Raw genomic sequence first — 21,224 nt, forward strand, 5'->3', positions numbered from 1 at the left:
GAACTGATAAACTTATATACCAAGGAACTTCAAACTGAATATAGCCTAGACTTGCAGACCCAGAAAACTTATATTTTATTTTTATTTTATTTTTTTAAAGATTTTATTTATTTATTTGAGACAGAGAGAATGAGAGAGACAGAGAGCACATGAGAGGGGGGAGGGTCAGAGGGAGAAGCAGGCTCCCCGCCGAGCAGGGAGCCTGATGCGGGACTCAATCCCGGGACTCCAGGATCATGACCTGAGCCGAAGGCAGTCGCTTAACCAACTGAGCCACCCAGGCGCCCGAAAACTTGTATTTTAAATGAGTCTTCATCTTTTTTTCACAGGAATCAGACTCTGATAAACAACATGTCATCTTACTCATGGTAACCAGAAAGTTATTTACCCATAGGTGATTTTCCCTACAGTTTCAGATTATAGTAATGTTCATAGGCAGTTTGATCAAAGTGACATAGTAATAATCAAGAAGGAACATTTTATAGCCTGTGATAATTATTTGGGGACAAAATCAATAAACATTGTAGGCCTCTACCCACATGTAGTCATCTTAACACATTATGAGTACCTATGCAACTATGTGAACACTTTTTTGGCTAAAATATATATTCATGTCCTCTCTCCATCACAATTAAATTACACATATATTTCTCCATATAAATATATAGTGTATAAAGCATAAGTAAGTAAGTAAGTAAATAAATAAATAAATAGATTGAGATCATACACTGATTCCAAATAATTTCAAAAGTGGTAGCTTACTTAAATTTTCTCTGAAATGTGAAAATAAAAAGACAGAAATATATCTATAGTACCATTTCTCCTTATTTTGTTTTTCATTTCTATGATTAGATTTTTCCATAGAATATCCATGCACATCATCATTGTTTAAAAAAGCAAGTAATGGGGCGCCTGGATGGCTCAGTCGTTAAGCATCTGCCTTCGGCTCAGGTCATGATCCCAGGGTCCTGGGATCGAGTCCCACATCGGGCTCCCTGCTCGGCAGGAAGCCTGCTTCTCCCTCTCCCACTCCCCTTGCTTGTGTTCCCTCTCTCACTGTGTGTCTCTCTCTCTGTCAAATAAAAAAATAAAATATTTTAAAAAATAACAAAAATAAAAAATTAAAAATCAAGTAATATATATTACGTACTTTGTGTCTAGGACTGTTCTAAATGCTTCAGTATATTAGTTTTTAGAACCCACAGAATGAGCCAAGAGGGTACATATTTTAATCGTTCCTGTTTTAAGAACAAGAAACACGAGGCACTTGGAAGTTATGTAACTTCTCTATGGACATGATTCATCAGTAGTTAAGCCAAGAGTTGACTCTAGACATGGCTTCAAAGCCTCTCCTTTTGCCTTATTCTTATGTTTTATGAATCAGTTATTTTTCCTTTTTTTTAATTAATTTATTTTTTTATTTTTTAAAGATTTTATTTATTTATTTGAGAGAGAGAGAATGAGAGAGACAGAGAGCACATGAGAGGGGGAGGGTCAGAGGGAGAAGCAGGCTCCCTGCCGAGCGGGGAGCCCGATGCGGGACTCGATCCAGGGACTCCAGGATCATGACCTGAGCCGAAGGCAGTCGCTTAACCAACTGAGCCACCCAGGCGCCCCTGAATCAGTTATTTTTCTATTCATTTATTTATTCCTCTACTTGCCCCCCCCCCCAAAAAAAAAATAAGTGCCAGAGGCAGAATATGTGTCAAGAGTTCACACTCTTAGTCATCTTGCTCCAGTGGCTACTTGGTTTGACAAGGAAATAAGGGTTGTAATGAAAGGTCACAATTAGAATGGGAATATATACTAAATCAGGGAGTGGAACTCCTAGAGATGGCTCCTTAGCAAGCTCTACCTTCTCTCCCTGTCTCTCTTTGTCTCTGTCTCTCTCGGTATTTTATTGCGCAATATAAAACACGTAAGAAATGTACAAACTCTTTCTATATACATGCATGTGTGTGTGTGTGTGTGTATATGAAGAATTACACTGTGAACAACAGAGGGGGTTAATTAAACATTTATGGCACTGAAGAGGCCTACTGCTTCCCCATGATCAAACTTGCTCATTCTGACTTCTGTGACAGTTTGTTTTTGTGGTTTATTGGCTGTATCTACATTCCTAAGCAATATAGCTTAATTTTTTTTTGTTTTAAACCTTATTTGAATAATTATTATTTTAATATGTGTGTTACTTTAAATTTTTATTTTACTTATTTTATTTTACATTTAATCTATATTTTACTTATAATTTACTTATTTTACTTAAAATTTATATACATATACAAATTTTTATGAGCCTATAATATTATTTTCATGATATTTTCATCCAGAGCTGTATCAAGACTGTTATATATTTGAAATCAATAGAAAAAATGTCATCTTTTTTTGTCTAGAATGGTTTAAATAGTACTATCTATATTTGTTTCTTAAATAATTGAAAAGACCTTGTACATTGAATGTTATGGGGAAGAGTACTACAAAAACTATTCTCATCTTTTTTGTTGTTGTTGTTTATTTTATACCTACTTTTGAGTGGATCGATTTTTATTTTCTAGAATGTTACGCATTTCTTTTCATAGTCATAAGAAATTCCAAACATTCATCTATTAAATGTTTTTGCCTACTCTCTAGTTATGATTTTTACATTTTTCATTCTTAATTTGTGTTCTAGTGGCTGAAATCTCTTTTTTAAACTTTTTGATTAAATTATCAAGAGTACAGGTTTTAGATATATTAACCTAATTTAGTATTTTATACTTTATTATTTAGCCTACTTTTAGTTCCTTTTACTTTTAAAACTGAATGTTTTTATTTTGTTAACATCAGTATCTTTTAAAATTCCTGATAATATTGCTTAATAAGTGACATGTGCAAACTTTGGTTAACTTGTGAATAAAGCTTTGATTATACTCCATAATATTGATAGCATTATTTTGAATATTGTTAATTTGTCTTTATTCTATGATTGCAATCTCTAAGTTTATTTTGGCAATAAAATTCTTTGGGAAATATTTTTAAAGTGCTATATGAAATAATTTATTCATTTATTTTGTATTTATTTTTATTGCCACTCAGTATAAATGCATCCTTTACACTTTCTATTTTGAAAATTATTAATCTATATTTCTATATTTATTAAATCTTATTTTTAATCTTTTCTTTTTAAAAAATTTGTGGTGTTGAAAGCAAAAAGAGAATATTCAAACATTATTTAAAGTGAATTTATATTAATTAAAGCAGAACTATCTTACTTTAGTGGAGTAAGAGTTGGTCAATCTTAGTAATATATTTGTCTAAATCATTAAGCATTTGAGGAATATAATTAAAAAAATTACAACATAATATTAAAACCAAAATGTATCTATGTAAAACATTATTTTGATATAAAAATCATTCTAAACCATTTCTATCAAGTAATCTTTTCTCTTTCACAATCTTATAGGCCTGAAAAAAGAAATCCAGAAAAACTGATATACACAGAGTTTCATGTCTGCTCTGTATATCACCTTACTACCAAATTACCTCTTTTCAGGATTATTTTTTTTTATTAAAAAATATCTATTTATCTTTAGGAAAAAAGTTAACCTCTAATGCATTTTTTTTTTTAGATTTTTATTTTATTATTTATTTGACAGAGACACAGCGAGAGAGGGAACACAAGCAGGGGGGAGTGGGAGAGGGAGAAGCAGGCTTCCCGCTGAGCAGGGAGCCCGATGCGGGGCTCGATCCCAGGACCGCGGGATCATGACCTGAGCCGAAGGCAGACGCTTAACGACTGAGCCACCCAGGTGCCCCCTAATGCATTTTTAAAATAAGTAAAAATGAGTCTCAGTCTTATAAAACACTATAAAATTCTACTTAAAATACCCTTCACTCAAATGGCAACAGTATCAGAGAATATATACTTTCCCAGAAGTTTAAAAGTCTGACAACAGGAGGAATAAGATATACAACTGGAAATTTATAAAATATAAATTCTCTTTGGCAACTGCATTTTATCATAAAGATAAACAACCTTCCATTTCCTTCACAGAATTTTTTAAATGATGAAAGGAAAAGTTAGATTTGCTTTCACTTGAGGTACATTTGGTGATCAAGTTAACAATTCAAAGTTCCTATAATATGACAAGTACCTTTTAAGGGATGTATTATCATTATTATTATTATTTATCTTCCAGTTCTCTTTAAGCACATGCAACAGAAATTTGTTGAGTAAATATTTATTCGATACTAAGAATGTGCCTGACTTTGAGCCAGAAAGGGGGATAAAAATGCCTATGTATTTGAAGAATTAAATTTAGCAGGGAGGAGTTATTTTAAAATATAATAAGATTTAGAAAGCTAGTAAAACAACAAATGTATAAATGAGAAATAGAAAAGTAAGTTTGTTCTTTTTGTGTAAATTTCTATTTTCACATATTTGTTTATTCAAAATGGAAAGTAAAAGAAGCAATATTCCAAGACATCATGTATGTTTTAAAGACTCAACTCTCAGTCCTATTAGAGAAGTTATTTACCTCTATTTTTCACAAAGAAATATGAAAGAGAAAATAAAAAACATAGCATGTTTTCCATCTTGAGCTTTCACAGAAAATAAAATATTTATATGCAATAAAATAAAATAAAAATGTAATAATATATAATTTTCTGCAAATTAGCAGTGATGAGTTATAAGTTAAAAGTGCATTATTTTAGAGCAATTTGTGTTTAATGAAATTTAATATTGTATTCCTTAATATTTAAAAAAGTACTCCTTTTATTGTAAATATTTTTTTAAATATGAGTGTAAAGAAAACTAATAAAGCATATCATACAACATAGCACCAAGAGATGATCCCAGTTAATATGTTAGAATATGTATTTGCAGTTTATTATGTGTTAAGTTTGTATGTAGAAGAGAGAGAGATAGAGGAAAAGAAAGATAGATTTGAATGTATTAATTTATAACCAATGATATGCAATGGTAATGAGAATATTACCGTATCTCTGTAAACCAGGGAAGGAAGGGATTAAAACATAAGAACTTTAATAAAATTTCTCATTTACATAAGGTACATGCGATACAACTAATAAAGAATGAACAAAAAATGATTAAAATATCTACTGACATTATATGTTTAAAAAAAAAAGATAGTAGGAAGGGAAAAATGAAGGGAGGTGGAATCGGAGGGGGAGATGAACCATGAGAGACTGTGGACTCAGAGATAAACTGAGGGTTCTAGAAGGGAGGGGGGTGGGGGGATGGGTTAGCCTGGTGATGGGTATTAAAGAGGGCACGTCCTGAATTGAGCACTGGGTGTTATTTTTTTTTTATTTTTATTTTTTAAAGATTTTATTTATTTATTTGAGAGAGAATGAGATAGAGAGCATGAGAGGGGGAGGGTCAGAGGGAGAAGCAGACTCCCTGCTGAGCAGGGAGCCCGATGAAGGACTCGATCCCAGGACTCCAGGATCATGACCTGAGCCAAAGGTAGTAGCGCAACCGAGCCACCCAGGCGCCCCATGGAGCACTGGGTGTTATATGCAAACAATGAATCATGGAACACTACATCAAAAACTAATGATGTATGGTGATTAATATAACGTAATAAAATAAAATTTAAAAAAATGATTTACTGACCAAGGAAAATACAAGGCCTTGAGAAAGTAAGTGTATGGATAATCATATCATTGAAACTCCATGCTTGAAAGGTCAAGGATAGAGACACCAACAGGACATTTCCATTTGAAAGTAGGGAAAAATTGTGAAAGATTTGAAATAAACTGAGAAATTCCTGATTATCTTCCCATCTTGATTGTCTTGTTTTATTGGGGTATACACTTTTCATTGACTTTGAGATTTTTTGCAACTTTGTAATTGTAGATAACCTGCAGTAGTGTAAATCATTTTTGTCCATAGATGAATAAATTGTGTGTTGGAATGTAACTGATTATTGCCTTATGGACATAAAAAAAGTTTTAAGTTTTGGGGGCACCAAGGTGGCTCAGTCAGTTGAGCGTCTGACTCTTGGTTTTGGCTCAGATCATCATCTCAGGGTCCTGGGATTGAGCCCCGTGTTGGGCTCCATGCTCAGCATCGAGAGGGCTTGTCCCTTTCCCTCCCCATCTGCTTCTCTCCTGACATGTACTCTCTCCCTCTCTCTCTCTCTCTCAAATAAATAAATGAAAACTTAAAAATAGCTTTAACTTTTTACTTTTCTTTTAAAATTTATTTCAACATTTCATATCTGGACTATATAATTCTCAATTTTTTTTCCTTTGAACTAGTTTTGAGGTCTTACAAATTCTCTCATTAATTAATGAGTTATATACAATCTTTGCAAGCAATTTATTTTCCTATAAGAGTCATAATATTATCTTCCTTAAAAATCCTTTAACTGTTTTGGGTGTTATTAACTGAGATGTCCAATGAATTTAGCAGATGCTAGGTAAATGTCTTCCTGGAGAAATACACTATATGGGCAGCTTAGGCTCAGACACGACTTATGGCTTTCAGAGATTTCCAAGCACAAATAGAGCTTTAATTTCACTGATTTTTTGTTTCACTAGCACTTTCCCCCCTCCTCTACTGATTTTGTTTTATTTTTGCTTCTGCTTTGCTTATATCTGATAAGTGATTCCCCAGTTATGATAGCAGTGTTTGTGGATTTGGTTTTTATTTTTTATTATGTTATGTTAATCACCATACATTACATCATTAGTTTTTGATGTAGTGTTCCATGATTCATTGTTTGCATATAACACCCAGTGGTTTTATAGTCTGATATTTTGGTGATCTCTAAATGCATTTAGAGATGTATAGAGATCTATTATCTATTAAGTTAGAGATGACAAAGAATTTGGTTTGTCAATTCCTGTCATTATTAATTCTGTGCATATTTGTCTATTTTGAACACACATCAACCCACTGGAAAGCAGAATAATTCTTTGATATCAGGACCAATGAATTTTTACATCTGTGTCTTTTGACCTGTGGCTAAACTTGTATAATTGAAGCTATCTCTGTGTGTCTATGCTGTGATCCTGAAAGGACTTTCCTTGTGTAATTATATAATATTGCTTATTTTCAGAGAATATTAATAAATTAGTTTATAAAGGATTTTTTTTCTAATTGGCTTCTAGAGATAACTAAGCACTTACCTACATTAATATTCCTAATATTACCAGAAAATAAGGAAATTGAGTTTCCAATACTTTAAATGTATTTGAAAATTATTTTTGTACAAGCTCAGAAAATTTTTAAGAACCCAAGTATATATGATTTTAGGTAAATCTTAAGTAAATGAGACTACTTTAATAATCTTAGCTCAATAAAAACTTTTATGTTTCTTTTGATTTATCAGTGTTAATTATTATACAAGTATACATTTTATTCTATTTTCACTTACTTTTCCCAAAGCATAGAGACGTTTATTGATAAAACAACTAACACAATTATTTGCTCAATTAAGTTGAACCATTATTTTTAACAAACTTTTTAATTTTGAAGTTAATTATGTTTTAGAGTATGTCATATTGAAGATAATTTTTGAGATCTTTGGGCAATTTAAATTTTTGGACTGATATTGAGTAAATTATTATCAATAGTCACCAGATATCTACATATTTTCTAATTAATATAGAATAATGAAACATTCATTATAAGCATGATTTTAAGGTTATATAATTTTATTCATATACTTATATTATGGAGAATCTGTAACTTTGACTCGTGTCAATGAATGTGATCATTTTGCCACTTTAAGAAGCTGCAAATGGATATTTTTAGCTATAAAATGTTGTGTTATGTATACTTATGAACTCTACTAGAAAACAAAATGCTTATGAATGATGAAAGATCTAATTTATCTAACCTCCAGTTTTGTCTGTGAGATAAAAGTTACTTCATCTGATTAAAAGTTGTAATCAATTCAGTGCTTGATATTCCACTAGGAACATTAGTGAAAGAGAAATACGACCATAAATGTACTTTTGCTTTTTTAAAAAAAGGAATAGTTTTGTCCTAAGGTAGTGTTTCTAAGTGTTTTTTTCTTTTCCTTTTTGGTCCTTCAGTCTTTCACAACTCTTAATTATTGAGAATTGAGGACCCCAAAGGGTTTTGTGTTGTTGCTGTTGTTTACATGGGTTTGAGTTTATGTACTATATTAGAAATAAAAGCTGAGAAATGTTAAAATGAACTTATTTATGGATTAATTTGAAGATAGGAATAATTAACACATTGCATGTAAACAGAAAGAACATCATATTATTAATATAAATGTAATTTTGCTCTCAAAGATCCCTTAAGAACTGTCATCAAATAAAATGTCAGATTGTTCCAGAATGTGAAAAAAAATAATAATGAAGGACAAATATGGAAAGTGATATTTTTCCCTTGTTTATAGTACTTAAATCTAAAAACAAACTGTGAAGTATGTCAAAATATTAGCAAATTTTTCTTAATATTGATGAGCTTATTCTCTTGGTTTATTGATTAATAGCTTTACCTATAATTGGTAGAAGAGATTCTGTCTTATTAGAATAATGTTCTATTCTTTATGTTGACTATATTATACCACTGATTATTTTATTTTTTAAAAAAAGAGCCAGGGGCGCCTGGGTGGCTCAGTTGGTTAAGCGACTGCCTTCGGCTCAGGTCATGATCCTGGAGTCCCGGGATCGAGTCCCGCATCGGGCTCCCTGCTCGGCAGGGAATCTGCTTCTCCCTCTGACCCTCCTCCCTCTCATGGTCTCTGTCTCTCATTCTCTCTGTCTCAAATAATAAAATAAAATAAAAAAGAAATCTTTAAAAAAATAAATTAAAAAATAAATTAATTTAAAAAAGAGCCGGGTTTCCTCACTTACGAAAAACAGAGGTTCCTACAAGTTACCTTCTGTGTGTGTTTGTCACTTAAAAATATTATTGAGTATTGTTCCTCAGGCACTCATGACCCAAGTCTCTTAACAGATTTTTTGCTTTTGCCTTTCAAATATCTGATCTTAATTTGGAAAAAAAAAAATATCTGCAGAACTTTCAGGATATCTTTTACATATCTTTGAAGTTTCCCAGAGGGTCCCTGGAAAATGACAAATTTTTCCCATCTCAGAGGAAGCGATACCAGAAATAATTTGATTTGTTAGATTATTTGCATGGGAAGAGTTAAGTAAAAAGAATGGAATACACATCTTAATTTAAATTTCTATAGGTAAAATGTTGTTAATATGCATATTTCATAAATGATATGCTTGAAGGGAAGTTTCTATAAGTTTGTCAATGCACTCATTATCTATACTATGTTTTCACCTTAAAGGAAAATATTGATCAAGACCTTATGATATAATCTGTTGTTTTTCTTTATTTGTCAGAGTCCTAGAGATGCTTTGCCTGATATTAGGCAATAAAGGTATAGTGTTTTGTTATAATTTTTCTTATTATTTATAAATGTCTACCTGACCACAACCTTATTCCTTTAATTTGAATGTAGCATTGTTACAGGTTCTTGTCTAGCAGAGTCAAAGAATGAATCTCGCGGACACAAAAGGGTGTAGTGATAGTTTTTTAAGTGAAGGTGAGAACAGAAAGAAGAAAAAAAGCTCTCTAGAGTGAGAGGGGTCCCGAATGGGTTGCCACTGTGAGCTATTTATTGGCAAGCTTTTATTGAGAACTGACTGGGAAGCTTGTGGCCTTGAGATTCTTGTGCCATCTTGGTTTGAGCAAGGACTATTGATAGCATCCTTAATGGCCTACTTCTACTTTGAAGTCTGGTCATTTTCTGTGGTTACAATATAGCTGCCATAAAAAAAAATACCCCCTAACATTCAGGACCAGGTGGTCTGGTTTATTCCCTTCTCTTGTTCCGCCTTGTCTCATCGTCTCCTCCTGGAGCCTAGTCGAGGGTTTCCTATCTCTCCCTGCCTATACCTTAATCCTTTCCCTGCTCAGCATCTTCTAGCCCCTGGTTCTCAATTCGGAAAGCACATTCAGCTTTTCTATGTAGTTTAAAAGTACCTATGAAACTGCTATAGACATGTAAAGATGGATGGAAATTAAGATGAACACACTAATGCTTCAGCAAGACTTGACTTATACGGAACAAATTTTTCTCTTTCTCACTCTGGAAGCCTCCCCCGACCCTTCACTTGTTTTCTGTAGAATTCTTTGTTCCAGGAACTCGGTGTCAGTGTTGACATCTCGCTGACCTCAATGTCTACTTAGTAAGGAGACTTGGATGGCAGGTGGCAGGGCTAGTCATGAGACCACCTTGAACATGATGCAGCTGGCCACAAGTACCAGATTCTTCTCAAAATGATCCAGATCCTGTATTTTCCTATAAAACCCATCAGCCTTTTACACCTGTGGGTCTGCAGTTTTGAAAGCATTAGCCCCCTGTAGCCTCCTTTGCCTGGCAAAGTAAAAATACTATTATTTCATCTTTATCCCCAAACTCTGTCTTCATGTTTTATTTCGGCTCCAGAGCACAGAGGTAGGCTTTTGACACCTGTGTCTCAGGCCTTCTCCAGAGTTACTCAGTCTCTATACCTGATATTCTTTTTATATGTTTTGGTATGTCTCAGAATGCTTTTTTATTTCATCTCATTAATTTTTATTAAAATAATGTTCATTTATTCTTATAAGTCAGATGTGTAACACTCCTTGTCTTCATTGAAAAAAAGCTTATTCATTATTTTTAGAGATATTTGTCTGAATTGGGGGGGGATAGTTTTATTACCTTTATTCCTTATGCCACAGAAACAGATTTCCTTGTCAGTTGCATCAATCTTATTATGAATCATAACCCAGATTTCTCACATTTGAAATTTATCATTAGAAAAAAAATCATAGAAAGAACGATAGGGTTTTTGTCTCTGGCACAAATTGTATTTGTTTTACTCTGCTATGTGCTGGATACCCTAGATACCCTGCTATCATCTGCTGACCAGTTTTATCTTTAACAAAGAAGGATAATCCCAACCCCCCCTCCAAAAAAAGACAGTACCAGGTACTTAAAACTAGTGACACTTCAAAAATGGACTCCTCTTTGTAGCTTCTGAGCTGACGTTGTTCAGATAATATTTGGACTGTATCAGTAGACTGAATTAGAATTTTCAAGATTCCTTTTAATCAAGAAGAAGACAGTTACATTGGGTTCATGCTAAATCCAGATACAACATGAGAGGAGTTAAATACATAAGACTGATTCAACCAAAGAAGGGAATTTTATTGTGGTTATTTGCTTGGAATATTGTTGATATTGTCTTAATGTTCTATTTTCCATAAATATAAGAAAGTTATTTTTCTTTTTAAGCTATCCCATTTCAATGTAGTGACTTAGCTTTTTTGTAAACTGAGATGACTCACCCTGACACCTGAGAAATCATAAACACTTATTAAATCATCTTATTTTTCATAGCAAAATAGTTATGTTCATAGGTTCAGCAAGCATCTGTCTTTCTTTTTTCCATGATATAATTGGATAAATTGATCATGCAACTAAGATCTTACTGGAGTATCATATTTGAAAATGATGTTTCTTTAATCAGTTTTGACAAGCACTATTAAGGAACCAAGTTTAGGCAAATGTCTATAAAGTCCTCCTGGAAAAATTATCCTGGTGCCTTGTTTATGTGCCCCAGCCTGACAGGTGGTAAGGAAGTTCATTTCTTGGACCAGGAAATTTAGAATATTTGGGGAACCTCTAAAATAGAGTAATTCACCCAAATTTAAAGGTAAATTAGGTAAAATTTGGTGGAGTTTCTGGATTTGGCTTCTGGTCTCATTATTGCAAATAATAGAGACTTTTTATAGATCCAATCTGAGATTCCTTATGGAAACTTCCAGACAGAAGGTAATTTTATGGATTTATTAATTGTTCAATACTGTATGACTCTAGATTTGGAAAACAAACTCAAGGAGGTCTATACGATTAATCAATACTTTTGCTGTACCTATGTAAATATCAGTACAAATCAGATGAGATCAGCCTGCTTTTTGGAAAAAAAATTGTCTATTTGAGATTATTATAATCACAGGGGAGAGTGGATTATGTAAAGAAGGGAAAAAAAAAGGTCAAAGATTTTGAAATAGACAAAAGAAGTCCTGATTTGGTTTCTTTTCTGCTGGGTCATCTGACTCCTAGAGGTTTGGCATCTTTCTTTGCCCCTGAGTTATTTCACAATCACTTATTTATGAGCTATATTACTATTAGTTGTCGAAAACCAAGAGTGCAGATGATTTTTTTTCCCATAGAAATATAGGTTGTATCTGATTCAATGCCCTGAGGCTATTGACCAGATTCATGAATTTTTGCATCGATTTGTAAAATTCATTCCAGCATTCCTTATCTGACTGTACAAGTGCTTTACTCAATTCTACTCTGAACCAGTTAAAATACTAATGAATTAAATAAAATCTTTGATACATTTATATTTGCATGAGCGTCATTGTGATGAACAGACTGTAAGATGTCCTCCCACCCCCACAAATGATTTATCAACTCAGCGTCCACACTACCGTGTAATCCCCTCACACTGAGGGCAGGCAGTATGTGTGAATTGTTTCTAACCAATAGAATGTGACACTCTAATGGGGGACATAGGGATGTCACTCCCTTTGGTGATGTTATTATATATAAGACTTTATCATAGCAGACTGCAGTAGAAGATTATCCTTGTTGGTTTGATGAAGCAGCTATGTTGAGGAAGTTCTTGCGGCAAGAAACTGAGTAGAGCCACAAGGAACTATGAGTAATCTCTAGGACCTGAAGGTGGCTTTTAGCCATAGCCAGCAAAGAGCTGGAGTCCTCAGTCATTCAAACCTAAAGGAATTTCTTCTTTCAGTAACTTGGACGCTTAGAAGCAGAGTCTTCCCCAGGCCAGTCCCTGGTGAAAACTCAGCCCAGCCAATATCTTGACAGAAATCTGTGAGACACCAAGCAGAGGATCCAGACACACTATGCCAAGAATTCAAACTCAGAAACTGTAGGATGATAAAGGTGTGTGTTATTTTAAGCCACAGAATTTGTGGTAATTGGTTATATATGCAGCAGTATAGAACAACTGATGTAGTCATGATTTTACTTTTTGTTTTTAGTTATTCTTTACTAATATGAATTGGTGGAATTAAGTTGCAGTTGCCATGATATAAGTATTTAAAAGGAACAGAAAATATATGGTAGCTCAATTATTTCTGCACAGCAAACCAGATGTCTTAAGGTTGCATGATGCTCCTGTTTTACTAAGAAGGTGACTGATGAGACCAGAATTAGCAACCACAGGCATATGTGGCTACACCAAACAGTGAGCAAAAAAGTTTAGGTAGATTGTAGCAATTTTGAGAAGAATTTTTCAAGTGAGTTATTTTCTTTTTCAACTTGTGGTTGAAAAATATATATCCTTGGCCAGGAAGGAAGACAGCCATAATCAATTGGTCATCATATATGGGCTTTAGCAAAAATAGAGCAGACACTGCTGAAGGCTAAAATAACTCATAAATTATATTCTTCCACTGGGAATATCAAGGACCTGATGCATTCCTTACTCGCTTTCAGTTTTCCTTTTAAGAGAAGGTATACAAAACACCTGGAAGAAAAGACAGATATATTTTTAAAAGTTAGTACCCGGGATTTTGTTCTATAAAAGGATTGTTGTTCTGTATTTAAATTAATTATGTTGTTGTAGCATTTAAAATAGAGTAACAAATATTGGATAATAAAACATTTTTTAAATAAAATGTATGCAATGTAAAATGATTATCTCTAACATATGATATCATCTCTTTCAACATGAGGAAAATATATAAAAGTTGTGGGAGAATAAAAACATACTAATTGATTGACTTCAATGAGAGAGAGTGAATGGAATTTGACTTATACTCTCAACAGGTCACTAGAAAAACCTGTAAAGCAGAATATAGGGGAATTAAAACTAAAGCAAATAATCTAAGTCACTAGGTGAAGTTGATAAGGCTTTATCCTTACTCTAATAATTCCATGATTCCTAAAATCTCCCTAGCATGGAGTCAAGCTTTTGTGGCATTGACTTTTTTTTTATTATGTTATGTTAATCACCATACATTATATCATTAGTTTTTGATGTAGTGTTCCATGATTCATTGTTTGTGTATAACACCCAGTGCTCCATTCAGTACGTGCCCTCTTTAATACCCATCACCCAGGCTAACCCATCTCCCCACCCACCTCCCCTCTAGAACCCTCAGTTTGTTTCTCAGAGTCCATAGTCTCTCATGGTTCATCTCCCCCTCCAATTTCCCCTCCTTCATTTTTCCCTTTTTAAAAAGTCTCTGTGGTTGGTATGGTTTCAGAGGACAATAAGCATTAAAAGTAAGAAAGTTGTGAGAAATAGTTATAGGTAATTAAATACTCTGTTGGAATGACAAAGGGAGAAAACTGAAGTCACCATAAAAGCTTAGAGACTTAAATTATTCGAGACAGTGTGTAGAACATTTTCTTTTCCAGCAGACATACGGTTCACTTCAATTATTTTTTTTAACATTTTGTCTCCTCATGATGAATATTAAGTCTTGATAGCAGAACATCCTTGCAAATTTACCAAATAAATATTCAGGAATAGATATGCTAACATATTATTTGCTCTTCTGTGTTTTTATACATGTATAGGTTTTTGTGCTTTTAATACCAATAATGATTTTTTATCATAAAATAATTAACGTAAGTACTAGATAATTCCATCAACGCTTGAGTATTTCCTCTGCCCACTGACATTTAGTATTGGTGTCAAACTGATCACTTTTCCTGGCTCTCTCTTCACTTCTTCATTTTGTATTTCACGGCTTAACATTTCTTCCCCCACAAAACATAAATAGGGCATTTACTTCAGGTAACTAACACTTCAGCCTGACCTGACGTCTTTCTTGTTAAATGAGATTGTTAAAGATTGCAGCTTTTCTGAGTTCAGAGCAACACTGGTTTGCTCACTAAATGTTTATTGAATTAAGAAAACCATCTCATGCTCCTGCATCTTGCTTGGTTAGGCACAGTGGTAGAACAGACAATTTTATCTTCCCTAATCTTTTTCTCATCCAGCATGTCCTTTGTCATACGGAGCCTGTTCTCACATATGGTCGAGACAAAGCTCATGCAACCATAAAGTTGGAACTAAATGTCTGAAATAGTTTTCTAAATTGTGTAATTATTTTTGCTCCAAAATATCTTGCTTCCTTCTTGGACTGTTGATAGCCACTATTTTCTTCTTTTCTTCACTTGATTTTTAAACATAAGAATGATTTTAATCATAGATTATTATCTTTCTCTTATCTATCCTAATAATGTATATTCCTGACCATCCTTACCTCAGGAGCCAGATTTCTGAGTCCCAGAGAGGGACAGGAAGGCTGTCTCTTGATGATGGAAATTGCAACCCTTGTGATAACTTGCAAAGTATGACCAGGTAGGTGAATGTCTCTTCACTGAGCCTTGGCCATTTTGTATAGAAATGGTTAAGGATTATATCAAACTTTACACAATGCTTGAAACAATGTAAGTAACCTAACTCTTCTAGCTGCCAAAATTCACAAAGGATAAAATAAATTTATATAACTTATGGTTTCTTTCTTTCCTAGTTATTATCGCAACTTTGTTACAAAATGTGATTTGAGAAAACAAATGTTAGTGTTGTTTCAGACAAAAGATCAAGAGTGCTAAGATTTGTTTTTATGACAAATAAAAGCTGGAACTAAAAGGAGAATTCTGGAAAAATGAATCTTCCAGGATTAGAAATGTTTTGTCAATTAAGAAAGGGAGAGAAGAATATTAATGCATATAAGCAGGCACTGTAACTGTGTTTATGTGAGTGTTATCTGATCTAGTGTCTATTCAACATGATCATAATATGTAGTGGATATTATTATTCCCATTTTTAAACAAAGAAAAATGTCTCAACTCTGAAGAGAAATGCATGTTCATATCTATTTTACTTAAAAAATGGTACAAATAGAATGTATGACGTTTGAATGTAAAGGTATAATAATAGTTCTCCAAAGAATAATGAAAAATAGAAATAAAGAAATATTACTATATTTTTGAAAATTTTTATTTTGGAAATTTTACACAAATACAGAATTTTTGAGTATAATATAAAATACCCATTATCCTCATCAACAATTATGAGTACTCAATTTGTTTATATCACTTTCCATGTCTCCTCCTGGATTATTTTAAATCATATCCAGTGAATCATCACTTCAACTGAAAATACTTAGTAGGTATCCCTAGATAAAATGCACTCTTAAAAAACAGTCACAATACTGTTATAAACCTAAAATAATACTCATTTTTAATGTGTTCAAATATCAACTTTTCATGTTTTTTTAAATTTTTAAATTTTAAATATTTTAAAAATTATGGTAAAAGGTACATAAAATAAAATTTATCATGTTACATTTTGAAATGTATAGCTCAATGACATTAAGTACATTTATATTGTTATGCAACTGTTACTACTATCCATCTCTGAAACTTTTTCATCAAATATCTATCTTTTAAAACTATTTCAATCATCACACAAACAATTTCTATATATTGTGACTTGGGAAATGGCTCTTAAATATCATTTAATGTTTCAAGTTTCCATCTCTTTTTGTTTACTTGGCATATTTTATTGAAGAAAACAATTCATAAATCTAATAGACAGTAGTCTGAACACTGATGATTCTAGCCACAAACTAGTTTCTTATGACTTGGTATGTTTAGAGTTTTGATCATATTCACATTCAATTATTTTCAACAAGACTGCTTCATATAAAATTGTGCATACTTCCATTCAAAGGTGTGTTTAATTTTATATGCCAACTTGACAGGGCCACAGAGTGCCCAGATATCTAATCAATATTAATCTGGATTGGTCTGTGAGGGTATTTTTGGATAAGATTACGGTAAAATAAGTAAAGCAAATTGCCCTCCCCAAGGTAGTTGAAATTTGTCCAGTTCACTGAAAGCCTGAATACAACAACCCCTCCCTGCACCTCACCCCATGAATAAGAGGCAATTCCTCCTTTCTGACTGGTTGAACTGGAATATTGATCTCTTCCTATCTCCAGACTTGAACAGAAACAATTCTTTCTGAATTTCATGCCTGCCGGCTTTCAGACGAATTTATACAATCCTCCCCTGATTCTCAGTCTTTAGGATTCAAACTAGAGCTGAACTATTGGATCTCTCCTGAGATCTTGGGATTTCTCAACCTCCATAGTCATGTGAGCTAATTTCTTATAATAAATCTTTTTCTATATATAGATCCTGTTGGTTCTGTTTCTCTAGAGCACGCTAATACAAGGGGATATATGTATGTCTGGCTGCCTTTGTTTTTGTGACATTTCCACTAATGATCATTGGCAGATATGCAATTTAAATAAGGATTCCAAAATGATAATATTCTAATTCTTATTTATTAAAGAACTCATACAACTCAGTAGCAAAATAAAAACAAACAACAGGATTGAAAGATGGGCAGAGGAACTGAATAGACAGTTTTCCAAAGAAGACACACAAATGGCTAACAGGTAAATGAAAAGTTGCTCAACATCACTAATCATTAAGGAGATGCAAGCCAAAACCACAGTTAGATATCACATCACACCTGTTAAAATGGCTGGAATCAAAAAGACAATTGATAACAAGTGTTGGCGTAGATGTGGAAAAAGGGGAACCCTCTTACGCTGTTGGTAGAAATGTAAATTGGTGCAGCCAGTCTGGAAAACAGTATAGAGTGTCCTCAAAACATTAAAAATAGAAGTACCCTATGATCCAGCAATCTTAATTCTGGGCATACATCCAAAAGAAATAAAAATAGGATCTCAAACACATATCTGTATTCCCATGTTCATTGCAGCATTATTTACCATAGCCAGGATATAAAAGCCACCTAAGTGTTCATCAGTGGATGAATGGATAAAGGTGATGTAAGATAACTATGTTATCTAGATGAGTTATGAAAAAAAAAATTCTGTCATTTGCACATCATTGGTGGATCTTGAGGTCCTTATGCTAAGTGAAATAAGCCAGACAAGAGAAAGAAAGATACTATGTGTTATCATTTACATGCAGAATTGCAACAAACATCCAGAATCATAGAAATAGAGTAGAAACATGGTTGCCAGGGGCTGTCGGGTGGGGGAAATAGGGAAAGGTTGATAAAAGGGTAAAACTTTCAATGTTAAGAAAAAATAAATAAATAAATAAGGGGTGCCTGGGTGGCTCAGTTGTGAAGCATCTGCCTTCGGCTCAGGTCATGATCCCAGGGTCCTGGGATCGAGCCCCACATCGGGCTCTCTGCTGGGCAAGAGGCCTGCTTCTCCCTCTCCCAATCCCCCTGCTTGTGTTCCCTCTCTCACTATGTCTCTCTCTGTCAAATAAATAAATAAAATCTTAAAAAAAAGAAAAAATAAGTATATAAGGAGATTAGCTTCTATCATCCTTTATTTCTTTCTTTTTCTCCCCTGGAAAAAGTCATGTAAATATTTGTATGTTTTTTTTTTTTTAATATGTTATTAATATCATGCTACACATTCTATCTTGATTTTTTCACTATAATATGTTGTGAAGAACACAGCATAGTATTATAAAAAAGATGTAATTTATCTGTAAAATTTTCATGGAAAGATTTTTGAGGAACTAATATGTTTGAAATTGATCTTCAGAACCAACAACTGTTCACAGAAAAAAAAAATGAGAGAGTCAAAATTTAGGAGAGTGGAGATCAATTAAGAAGCTACTAGGTTTATCTAGATGAGAATGTGAAAAAATTTAAATGGCTAGAGATGGCTAGAGATGAAAAGGCACAAAGTTAGAGTAGATGGTTTTGGTAAACTCCTAAGATGTGGGTAACAAGAGGGTTTTACCTAAAATAATTTCAATGTTGCAAAACAAGGTGACTGAAAGAATTATGGTGACATCAAGATGAGTAAGAAATGCATAAAACAGTATTAATTGAAAGTGAGATCTTATACAATCAACAATCAATTTTTAGTCTATTTTTTGATATGTCTGCCATATTGTCTAGTGGTTTGTGGAAATGAAAGATAAGACTTGGAGAGAGGTCGGACCTGGAGATGTACAAATTCATTTGATTTACATAAAAGGGAGTGATCAATGTAAGAGACTGGAGAAAATGCCAATGAAAATAGTTTAAAGCATGGAGTAGACAGACACAAAAAAAAGAGAGAGAAACAAACAAGCCTAAAAGCAAAAACAAATCAACAAAGAAGCTTTATTTTTTAAAAAGATTTATTTATTTATTTAAGAGAGAGCGCGCACGCGTGCACGAGGGTGAGGTTAGGGGTGGGGAGGGGCAGAGGGAGAAGGCAAGAGTCCTAAGCAGACACCGTAATGAGGCTCTAGCCTTATGCAGGTCTCCATCTCAGAACCCTGAGATCAGAACCTGAGCCAAAACCAAGAGCCAGCCACTCAACTGACTCTGCCATCCAGGTGCCCCAGCAAAGCTTTAATTGAGTGCAAATAAGGGGAAAGACAGAAGCAAGTATTAGACTTGCAGATTTAATCAATATTTGAATGCAATAAACAATAAATTAATTTTTAAATTATATTTAGTCTATAGAGATCAAGTGGCCATTTTTTTGATATCAGTAGTATTTGCATCAGTCTGGTAGTAAAATTCAGAAAGCATAGTTACTTGTGTGAATATGAAGACTTTACTTCTCAGTTAAATGAGCTTATGGTACTTAAAATCCACAATGTTATAGAACATATTTATACAGTGAATATTCTCACTTTATTTTTGTTTCTATATGAGTCTTATGGGGGGACAAACTGTACCTACCCGCAAATGGAAAATCTTGGTAATATACACTAGAATAATGGGAAAAAGCTAATTTGAAACAGAAGGAATATGACACTCTAAGTTTTTTACCTATGCTCCACAGGGAGTGTAAAGTTGTAGCTGAATCAGTTAGGAATTTGTTACCTAGACATAAAATGCACAACTAAAAAGTACCTTTTAGAGTACAAATGCTGCAGAGAAATTTGCAGCTAAATATATTACTAGTTTTCTCCCTACACTTAATTCTGGAACTATATTTCCTTCTAGATAGATGTACCATGTTTAGATTAAATTATAATCATAAATATATGGACTATTTAACTTGATACTTTAAAAATATTTTATTTTTATGTTTACATAATCATCCTAATTCCATGACATCAGTAAAAAAATAATGCCTTACAATGATTTGAATATTACTTAACTCGATATCCAAGATATCACATATATTTTTGTGACTAAATTCATTCCATAGAATATCAGGGTAACAAGGCTCAATTTCCTAATTTATTGTCTTTAATAATAAATCCCACCTGTGCTTCACTTTCATAATTATCATGAATCCTTTCTAGAGCCTTGAGAATCTTTTCTCAAATGAGTTTTGCATACACAACTTACTCTAATTACTGGGTTTATTCCAGTGAATGGTATCTTTTAAGATTTGTAGTGCTGCTATAAAGCATGAGAAATGCAGATCATAAAGCTTCTCCTTGTTTATAAGAAAGGGAGTGCTAGTATAAAAATATATAACTATGTTTTTAATACTAATTTTATCTGCTATGTGTAAGTATCCACTTGCTAATTCAACGTTTTTCAGTGTAAATTAGAGTTGTTGAATGAAAAATATACTGTATCCTTTCTTTGAAGGAAAAATAAATAATTGGTGAGGCTAAAAATGTAATATAGAAAAAGAAGGCAGAAGGAATACCTTGAATAGTCAAAAAGTGCCTGAACTGATATCCAGTATGAGGACTAAATAAACCAGTCTCTTTGGTAGAGTGTCTTCAGGTCCCTTGTATAATATTCATTTATTGAAGCTGAACCTCTAGATGGAGAAATAAATCTTGTTTTATATATCTGCTGTAATGCACTAATGTTGAATATGTTTAATTTCTAAAATTCAAATAAATGTCTATAGATTAGAAGTCAACTACTTGTCGAAAACATAAAAACAAGTGAGCATTACACAGACCAATATATATATTATATATATATATAATCTAGTATGTAGAATTTTAAAATAACTGTCCCCAAAATGCCTAATAAAACACGTGCCCCCAAATCAGACCATAATAGAATTAAAAATATTCCATTTTGTTATATTAGAATCTTGGATACATTGAAAATTCCTCCATATTTGTGTCTATTTCCTTATATTTCAAATGAGGTAAATGGTATCTGATTCTGCTACTCTGCACAGTATTTGTGAACAA

The sequence above is a fragment of the Mirounga leonina genome, unplaced genomic scaffold (assembly GCF_011800145.1).
Source record: "Mirounga leonina isolate KUSES-001 unplaced genomic scaffold, KU_Mleo_1.0 Mir_82, whole genome shotgun sequence".
NCBI lineage: Eukaryota > Metazoa > Chordata > Mammalia > Carnivora > Phocidae > Mirounga > Mirounga leonina.